Source organism: Hylobates moloch, unplaced genomic scaffold (assembly GCF_009828535.3).
Source record: "Hylobates moloch isolate HMO894 unplaced genomic scaffold, HMol_V3 SCAFFOLD_3, whole genome shotgun sequence".
Classification (NCBI taxonomy): domain Eukaryota; kingdom Metazoa; phylum Chordata; class Mammalia; order Primates; family Hylobatidae; genus Hylobates; species Hylobates moloch.
The window spans coordinates 14556293-14566521 of record NW_026652278.1 but is presented as its reverse complement, the minus strand read 5'-3'; the positions used below and the strand labels follow the sequence as shown (position 1 = coordinate 14566521).

The following is a 10229-nucleotide window of genomic DNA, read 5'->3' as shown; positions in this document are numbered from 1 at the left end:
TGCAATCTGGAAAAGCAACTAAGACAAGTACACAATTTTTGTGTGCTTGTGGTGGAGGACATCGTGGGGCAGTAATGAAGGAAATGTGCTGGCTGCAAACTCCTGTGGCGTCAGAGGCCAGCGATGGGAACGCCGGGAAGGCGGTGAGGATGTGGCTAACTGGAAAGGACAACTCTGTCCCCAGCTCGGTCCAGCCAAGTATTACCAGATACTATGATATACTTAGGGAATTCTGAAATCTGGACTTTTTTGTGAAATCTCCCAGTTTCTAAATTTCTCACCCAATTGAAAAATATTTTAAACACAATATATATTGAAATTAATTAATTAAAAGATTGAGGGTCGTATTCAGCCAGATGCCCCTGCTTTATCAAAAACTGGGCAGCCTGGGAGGATTCTGGGCATTACCTCCAGCTCACCTCCCAACCCTGGGCGTCGAGGCCCATTTCTAGAAAATGAGTGGTTGTCCATATTTGTTTGCTCTTGAACAGTGGTTCTAGATCCTGGGTGCACATTTGAATCACCTGGAGATATTAAAAAAGCTCATCAGTGCACTGACCCCCTCCCAGGCCAATTAAGCTGTAAGCACAGGGTTGGGGCCCAGGTGTCCATGTTTGTAAAAAATTCTCCCCAGGTGATTTGAACATTCAGTCAGGCTGGAGAAACACTGGTGTAAAAGAAGGAAACCAACAAAGGCCCATCTCCAGGTTGATTAAGGTTCAGGACTCTAACCTCAGGCAAACATGGGGTCTGGGAGAAACTTAACCTGGGCCTCAGGGTCTCTAGCTGTTAAATGGAGATAAAAACACTACATCCTTTATTGAATTGGTGTTAAGAAAAAAAAAAGTGGTTTTTTTTTTTCTCTCAAAGTGGGGCCCAGGCTTTAGGTTTTTTTGTTTTGTTTTGTTTTGTTTCCAGACGTTACTAATGAGCAGCCAGGATTGAGAAACAGTAAGTAGGTTCCTGTTGGCTCTAACATGCTGGGAATTTCCTTAAGTGGGAAGAGCAAATGAGTATTGAACACCCACTAAGGCTGGGGCCTAGATGCCCCGTTGGGATCCCTCAAAAAGAATTGGAGAGAAACAGCCAGATGCTGACATTACACAACATAAACTCCAAGAAGACACACACCCTAAAACCCCCTACATGCACAATAATTAGCTGCTAGGATTAAGAAGTACCTTGAACATCATTCTAAAAGACATGGCTTGTGAAGGCTACCTCTGCTAACGTGAAGGGTCTTCCACCAAGAAAATTCAAAGAGCCCTAATGTCTAAGCACTGAGCATCTTGAGGCATCTGATCCAGTGTCATCCTGGTAATATTTCCATTATTCACCTGAACTTCTGTTAATGAGGTGGCTAACTATGAGGGTTCCATTTGGGACACACACATTTATCATTTGATTAGGAAAGATTACCTATTTTTAGATAAAACATATATATCCTAACAGGGATGGACAGTTATAAATAACTTGTAAAACTCTAGCTGACGCCCAAAACATCATGATTTAGGCTAAAAGAAAAAGCCTTTCTGATCACTGTCCTTTTGTGTTCCCCAGCACATTTTTCATGTTTACTTGCTGTCACCCCAGATAAGTGATCGCCTTGGCTATATCCCATTTCCTCACTAGCTAAGGCGGGAGGAAGAATTGTCACAATGTAATAGGCAAGATCAAGGTGCAAGGGAGGAGAGGCAGAGGTTTGAGACCTTGGCCCTGCAATCAGTTAATTAGCCCACCTCCAATTCATGTCTGACAGTTATTGGGGGAGCTACAGAAATGGCTTCAAGTTAGACTTTTACTCAAGCTGTCAGGTGGAAGAAGGGCTCAGAAGCCCAACGAAGGAAGTCAAATCTTTCCTTCCACATTGAAGTGGATGCCTGGCCCTTTCATGAGGTCCCTTCCTTCCCTGGCCCTTGAAGCAACTCAAGGGGATTCTAACATGAAAAGAATAGACATTTCTAACGACCATAGCTGGAAACTTTTTAGCAAAAAAAAATGTAGTATTGGATTAGAACCCAAAGTATGAATAAATGTCCATGAGTCCAGAGGAGACTTCCACACTGGGGAAGATAAAGTAGACATAATTTTCCCAACTTCTTCCACTAAATACAACTAAAACTCCTAAACATTATGTATAAAGCACATATAAGAAGAATTTGAAAAGTGAAGAGAGGAAGGGAGATTAGCTAGGGACCCCAAGATCCAAGAAATTACACAGTGGTGAGTTTCTTGGGTTTTCTTTTTGCCTCATACATTCCATCCTTGAAGGGGAAGCAACCAGCAACACAGAAGTGCCAACAAATGCAAACAAACAAAAAGTCCCAACAAAAGCCTACCCTCTCCAGCCAAAGGCCATGAAAGAACCCATCTAGCAAGACAAAAAACTTGTGGCCAACAGCCACACTACTCCATACCATAGTAAAAATGATGGTCCCACCCCTATAATGTCAGCAAAGGCCAACCGGGGAACCTGAATTTCCACTTTCATTAGGCTGTAATGAGGTGTCCCATTACCCCAGCCCAAGTGGTACCACAGGAGGCCAACTAGGGAGCCAAGACTTTTATCTATCCCTACCAGGTGGTAATGAGCCCTCACGTCTGCCCACCGGTGACGACCAGATGGGGTACCAGATCTCCCATCCATCAGTAATAAGGAACCCTCCACCTCAGATGTCAATGGATGCTAAGTGGAAAACCTGGATTTCCACCCCCATCTGTCAGTAAGGCAGTGCTGCAGTTTCCCCTACTGAAGCAGCATCAGAGAAATCCAGCTAAAACAAAAAGTTTAAATAAGGTATAGAATCTCATAGTAGTGCAAAAATGTCCAGTTTTCAGTCAAAAATTACTCAACATGCCAAGAACCATAAAGAGCTCAAACTAAATTTAAAAGACAGTCGGGGCTGGGCGCAGTGGCTCACGCCTGTAATCCTAACACTTTGGGAGGCTGAGGTGGGCAGCTCACGAGGTCAAGAGATCGAGACCATCCTGGCCAACGTGGTGAAACCCCACCTCTACTAAAAATACAAAAATTAGCAGGGCGTGGTGGCGGGCACCTGTAGTCTCAGCTACTCAGGAGGCTGAGGCAGGAGAATCACCTGAACCCAGGAGGCAGAGGTTGCAGTGAGCCGAGATTGCGCCGCTGCACTCCAGCCTGGTGACAGAGCAAGACTTCATCTCAAAAATAAATTAATTAAATAAAATAAAAGACAGTCAAGGCTGGGCACAGTGGCTCATGCCTCTAATCCCAGCACTTTGGGAGGCTAAAGTGAGAGGACTGCTTGGGTCTAGGAGTTCAAGACCAGCCTGGGTCACAAAGTAAGGCTCCATTACTACCAAAAAAATTTTTTAATTAGCTGGGTATGGGAGCACGTGTCTATAGTCCCAGCTACTTGGGAGGCTGCAGCAGGAGAACTACTTAAGCCCAGGAGGTCAAGGCTGCAGTGATCCATGATTGCACCACTGCACTCCAGCCCAGGTGACAGAGCAAGACCCTATCAAAAAAAAAAAAAAAGAGTCAAAAGATGCCAACACCAAGATGACAGAGATATTAGGATTATGTTTAAAATTTGTTAAAGTAGCCATGATAAAAATGCATAAGCAAGAAACTACAAATGTGCTTGAAGCAAGTAAAAAAACTAGTAAGTCTCTGATGGTGATTATCATTTCACAATGTATACATACATCAAAACATCATATTATATACAAATAAATAATTTTTATTTGTTAATTATACCTCAATAAAGCTGGGGGCGGGGGGGGAAGGAGAAACAAAGTCTCAGCAAATAACCAGAATGTATAAAGCAGAACCAAACAAAAACCTTAGAACTAAAAAATACAATAACTGAAATTAAAAGCTCAATGGTTGGGATCAATAGCAGAATGGAGCAAACAGAGGAAAGAATCTGTGAACTGGATAATAGAACAATAGAAAATACCCAACTTTAACAATGAAAATATAATCTTTTAAAAGAAGGAACAGAGCCTCAGGGACTTGTGGTACTATAAATAAAAGGTCTAACATTTATGTCATCAGAGTCCCTGAGGAGAAAAGACAGGGAGCTAAAAAAGTACTCAAAGAAATACTAGATGAAAGCTTTCCAAATTTAGCAAGAGGCATAAACCTACAGCTCTAAGAAGCTGAGTGAACTCCAAACAGAATAAGCCCAAAGAAATCCACATGAAGATATGTCATAATTAAACTTCTCAAAACTACAGACAAAGAAAAAAATCTTGAAAGCAGCCAGAGATAAATGACATCTTACCTTTAGGGAGGAAACAATTAGAATGAGAGTGGGTTTATCATCAGAAACCATGGAGACCAGAAGGAAGTGGCATAATATTTTTCAGGTGGTGAAAGAGAAAAATTGTTAACCCAGAATCTCATACCCAGCAAAAATATTCTTCCAGAATAAAGGGGAAATCAAGACATTCTCAGATAAAGGAAAACTAAGATAATTTGTCCCCAGCAGACCTATACTAAATGAATAGTTAAAGAACATCAACCATTTTTGAAAAAGAAGAAAAAGTAAACAAGAAAAGAAGAAGCCTTAGAGCATTGGGAAGGAGGGAAGGAAATGATAAGCAAAAACATGAGAAATACAATGGATTTTCCTTCTCTTGAGTTATCTAAATTCCTTTTGGAGATTAAAGAAAAAGTTATAACCATTTCTGATGTGTTTCTAAATGTATGTGGAAGAAAAATTTAAGGCAAATGTATTATAAATGAGAAAGGGTAAAAAACAAACATGGAGGGAAGTAAGGTTTTCTTACCTAAAACTGGTAAAGGAACAATACCAGTAGATTATGAGAAGTTATGTTTATGTAATGTAATACCTACAGCAACAACTAAAAATGCTAAACAAAGAGATACACTCAACACTATAGATAAGTAAGTATCTATAGCGGAATTCTAAAGAATGTTCAAGTAACTCACAGGAAGGCTGAAACAAGAAAACAGAGAAACAAAAAAGAAAATAACCCCAGAAAATTAAAAAATAAAATAACAGTCTTAGCCATAACAAATAAGTAAGCACATTAAATATAAATCATCTAAATATACCAATTAAAAGACAGAGATTGGTAAGGTAGATTAAAAACATTACCCAACAATGTGCTGTCTACATAAAAATCACTTCAAATATAAAAATATCGGCAGGTTAAAAGAAAAGGATGGAAAAAATATATCATGAAAACATTAGTAAGGGTAACTACATTACTACGAGATAAAGTAGACTTCGGATCCAACAAAATTAGCAGAAACAGAAAGGAATATTATATGATGACCAAGAAGACCTAGCAATCCTAAACTGTGTGCACCAAACAACGGACTGAAAAATATGTGAAGCAAAAACTGATAAACTAGGCTGGGCATGATGGCTCATGCCTGTAATCCCAGTACTTTGGGAGGCCAAGGCAGGCAGATCACTTGAGCCCAGGAGTTTGAGACCAGCCTGGGCAACACAGCAGAACCCTATCTCAAAAAACTTTAATTTTAAAAACCTGATAAAATGGAAGGAAAAATAGGTAAATCCACAATTTTTTTCACTGTTCAAGGTTTATTGGGGGTTTTAGTTGGTATAACACTTGGATAGTTGGTTGCATTGTTTATATGTAGATCTTTTTACATTATATGGTAATGTGCACTACTGATATATATAGTTCACAAAATAAGATCCTTTGGAACATTTATGCACAAGACATGCGATATTGGATTTGTACACTAGATCCCAGGATGTGACTGACTGGGAAAAAATGTTGGACTGGGCATGCTCAGGGAAGGAGCCAGGAAGTTATATATCACATGGTAAATATCCACCTGGCTCAAGGGGCAAATGCAGCATGTACAGCATTGGCAGTGGTGCCTCAGAGGTGGCAGAACTATTTCACACAAACCAGTTTAGGACTATACAAGATTAGTATCATCCAGCGTCAGGATATAGCTGTGGATTTTACAAACCATTTCTATTTCTAACTTCAGGAATTGATGTTTTTCCCAGTCCATCTTAAAATATTACTGCTTTAATCACAGATCAGATAAAAAGGACAACATGCACAACCTCCAACTAAAATCCTGTTGTAGCATAGACAGTGAAATGCTATGACATCAGAAGACTTTAAAATTGCAGCTCTATTTGGATCCCCCAAAGTGTATCTGCACTCTTCTTCAAACAAGCCTCTTCCTCAGGAGTCAGAGTCACCTTCACAAGGTCTGAGATTCCATTCTGTCCCAAAATGCAAGGAACACTAAGGAAGACATCATCCTTTATTCCATAGAGACCCTTAATCATGGTGGAAATTGGGTGCACCCACCTAGGATTCTTCATTATACTCTCTACCAAATCTGCTACAGAGAGTCCAATGGCCCAGGATGTGTAGCCTTTGAGTTTGATTGCCTCATAAGCATTCTCAACCAACTGCTTGTGAACCTCTTTCCACTGTTTCTTATCTGTATCAGTGCCTAAATCTGGGTGCAGAGTCTTCAGGAAGACACCAGCAACATTCACTCCACTCCATACATGCACACTGGAATCTCCATGTTCCCCAAGGACCCACCCATGACAGCTTAATAGGTGAACTCCCGGTCTTTCCCCATCAGGTAATGGAATCGGGCTGAATCCAGATTGCAACCACTTCCAATAATACAGTTTTTGGGAAAGCCATTTATCTTCCAAGCCACGTAGGTCAAGATATCCACTGGATTTGAAACAGTAAGCAACTTGCAGTTCGGGCTGTGCAAATCCACAATTTTAATCACAGACTTTAACACCCCTCTCTCAACAACTGATAAAACAACTAAATAGAAAATCAGCAAGGTTATAGATTAACTCAACAACAGGATCTAATTGACATTTATAGAAGCCTCCACATAAAATAGCAGAATATATATTCTTTTCAAATACTCACAGAACATATACCAAAGTAGACCATATTTTCGGCCATAAAACAAACCTCAACAAATTTAAAAGAATTGAAATCATCCAGGGCATGTTCTCCAACCACAATAGAACCAAACTAGAAATCACTAGCAAAAAAAGATTACAACAAAATATCTAAACAATTGAAAACTAAACAATATGCTTCTAAATAACTTACGGGTTGAAGAGGAGGCCTCAAGAAAAATAAACAAATAGATTGAATGTAATGAAAATGAAGATACAGCATATCAAAATTTGTGGCCAGACATGGGGACTCACACCTGTAATCTCAGCACTTTGAGAGGCCAAGGTGGAAGGATCACTTGAGCCCAGGAGTTTGAGACCAGCCTGGGCAACACAGTAAGACCCCATCTCAAAAAAAAAAAAATAGAAACAAAATTTGTGGGACACAGCTGTGTTGAGAAGGAAATTTGTAGTACTAAATGCATACGTTAGAAAAGAGGAAAGGTCTCAAATAAATAATCTAAACTCCCACCTCAATAACCCAGGTTAAAAAAGAGCAAAATTAACACAAAGCAAGCAGAATGGAGGAAATAATAAAGCTAAGAGAAAAAATCAATAAAATTGAGAACAGGAAAGCAATGAAAAAAAACAATAAAACAAAGAGCTAATTCTTTGAAAAAAAAATCAATAGAGTTAACAAACCACTGACAAGATTGACAAAGAAAAGGGAGAAGGCACAAATTATCAGTGTCAGGAATGAAAGAGGGGACATCACTACAGACCCTGAAGATATCAAAAGAATACAAAGGGAATGCTAAGAACAACTCTAAACACGTAAACTTAACAACTTAAATGAAATGGGCCACTTCTTCAAAAACCACAAACTACCACAACCCATCCAATATGAAGCAGATGAGTGAATAGCCCTCTAACTATTAGGGAAAATTAATGTATAATTTTAAATCACCACCCCCACCCCAACAACAACAAAAAAACAGAGCTATCTAGAACCGATGATTTCACTGGAGAATTCTACAAAATTATTAAAGAGGAACTGACACTGATTCTATACAATCTCTTCAAGAAAATACAAGAAGAAAGAACACTTTCCAACTCATTTTATGAAACTATTATTACCTTGATACAAGAACAGACAAAGACAGTACCAAAAAAGAAAACCACAGACCAATATCCCTTATGAATATAGACACAAAAATGTTTAACAAAATATTGGCAAATAGAACTCAGCAATATATAAAAAGAATTATACTTCATGATCGAGTGTGATTTGTTCCATGGATATGAGGCTGATTCAATATTCTAAAATCAATCAATCAATCTAATTCACCATCATAACAGGCTAAAGAACAATCATATGATCTTATCAATTGATGCAAAAAAATGCATTCTGCAAAATTCAAAATGCATTCATGATAAAAACTCTCAGAAAGATAGGAATAGTGGGAACTTCTCCTGCTTGCTAAAAACACCTACAAAAACCTACAGCTAACATTATACTTAACGGTGAGAGACTGGATGCTTTCTCACTAAGACTGGGAACAAAGCAAAGGTATTCACTCTCACAACTTTTATTCAACATAGTGCAAGAAGTTCTAGCCAGTGCAACAAAACAAAACAAAACAAAAAGGAAACAAAAGGCATACAGAGGGAAAGGGATCTAGAACTGTCTCTATTTGCAGGTGTGATTGTCTAAACAGATTCCAAACAAATCTACATAAAATTCCTAGAACTAATAAATGAGGCCAGCAGTGTTACTGGACATGAGATAAACATACAGGAATCAAGTGTATTTCTATATACTAGCAATAAACATGTAGACCTGGAAATTTAAAATACAGTACCATTTAAAATTGCTCAGAAAGTAAAATACTTCAGTGTAAATTTAACAAAACATAAACAGAACTTCCATACTGAAAACTACAAAATACTGATGAAAGAAATCTAAGGATGTCTAAATAAATGGAGAGATATACTATGTAAATGGATTGGAAAACTACACAATAAAGATGTCAATTCTCCTCAAATTTATGTACAGTTTCCTTTCTAAACCCTAGCAAGAATTTTATAGACATAGACAAGGTTATTATAAAATCTATATGGAAAAGCAAAGGAACTAGAAGAGCTAAAAACAGTTTTGAAAAAGAACAAAGCTACTATAATCAAGACTGTGTTTGTTGGTGGATAAATAGATGCATAGATCAATGCGATATAATAGAAAACTCAGAAATAGACTCACACAAGAATGTCCAGCTGATTTTTTACAAAAGTGCAAAAGCAATTTAATGGAGGAAAGACAGTCTTTTAAGCAAATCATGCTAAAACAGTTGTACATCCATAGGTTAAAAAAAAAGGGGGGGTTGTTAAGGAGAACCTCAAGATAAGTCTCACATCTTATATAAAAATTAACTCAAAATGGATTATGGACTTAAGCATAAAATATAAAAACTATAAAACTTTTAAGAAAAAACAGAAAATCTTCAGTATTTAGGAGGAGGCAAATAGTTCTCAGGTTTAACACTAATAGGAAAAATTGATAGGTTGGAGTTCATCAAAATTAAAAACTTCTGCTCTGCAAAAATATCCTGTTAAGAGAAAAAAAAATACAAGCTAAAGAGTAGGATCTAGTAGCATCTAGAATATACAAAGAACCAAGGGTGAAAAAAATCCAATTAGAAAACGAGCAAAAGATATAAACAGACATTTCACTAAGAGGATACACAATGGCAAATAAGCACATGAAAAGATATTCAACATCATTAGACATTATGGAAAGGTAAATTGAAATTATGATGAGATATCACTAGGACATATCAAATGGCTACGATAAAAAATAGTGACAACACCAAATGCTTACAAGGATGCAGAGAAACTGGATCATTCATACATTGTTGCTGCCAATATAAAATGGCAGAGTCACTCTGGAAAACACCATTATGGTTTATTTTTAAAACTAAACATGCAATTACCATAAGACCTAGCAATTGCACTCCTGGACATTTATCCCAGAGAAAGACTTATGTTCACACCACCATACATGAAGGTTTATAGCAGCTTTATTTATAATAGCTAAAAGTTGGAAACAACCCAGATTTCCTCCAATGGATATACAGGTAAATAAACTGTGATGCATACCATGGAATACTAATTAGTAATAAAAAGGAATAAACCATTGATATACACAACAGCACGGATGAATCTCCAGAGAACTATTTTAGTTGAAAAAAGCCAATCTCAAAGGTTATATACTATATGGTTCCATTTATATAACATTCTTAAAATGAAAAAATGTACATAAATGGAGAACAGATTAGTGGCTGCTAGGGGTCA

At 37.8% G+C, this 10229-nt stretch overlaps 1 pseudogene; it reads right to left on the bottom strand.

Moving 5' to 3' along the window:
- Positions 1-5967: 5967 nt before the first annotated feature.
- LOC116478412 (L-lactate dehydrogenase A chain-like) overlaps positions 5968-10229 on the bottom strand; it is a 29898-nt pseudogene continuing 25636 nt past the window's right edge.